This window comes from Penaeus monodon, chromosome 28 (assembly GCF_015228065.2).
Source record: "Penaeus monodon isolate SGIC_2016 chromosome 28, NSTDA_Pmon_1, whole genome shotgun sequence".
Taxonomy (NCBI): Eukaryota; Metazoa; Arthropoda; class Malacostraca; order Decapoda; family Penaeidae; genus Penaeus; species Penaeus monodon.
In genome coordinates this window covers 32,375,954-32,376,246 of record NC_051413.1, presented here as the reverse complement: position 1 = coordinate 32,376,246, position 293 = coordinate 32,375,954, and the positions used below count along the sequence as shown (strand labels likewise).

Sequence of the window (293 nt, the reverse complement as noted above, 5' to 3'; positions counted from 1 at the left end):
AGCCTCCATAGCCTCCGCACCCTCCCCCCACACCCCTATCCACCTCATCCTCTTGATGTCCCCTTCCCTTCCTTCTCCCCCCTCACCTCCCCTTCCTTCCCCCCCCTCGTATCCCCTTCCCTTCTCCCCCTCCCTCCCCCTTCCCCCATCCCTTGGAGCCCCGGCCGCCTCCTTGGCCCTGGGCCGATGACGTGCAAGGCCGTCCCGCCGCCGAGGATTGGCCGAGGCTCAGAGGCGGCGGCGGATTGGCCAGCGGCGCCGCCTCCTGTTATCGCCCCGGCCGGTTATGCGCC

General features: G+C 70.0%; 1 protein-coding gene across 1 annotated transcript in view; it reads left to right on the top strand.

The window, feature by feature from the left end:
- The window catches only part of LOC119591499, a 27,560-nt gene that overhangs the window by 14,857 nt on the left and 12,410 nt on the right, over nucleotides 1–293 (top strand). The gene's annotated exons all lie outside the window — the stretch shown is intronic.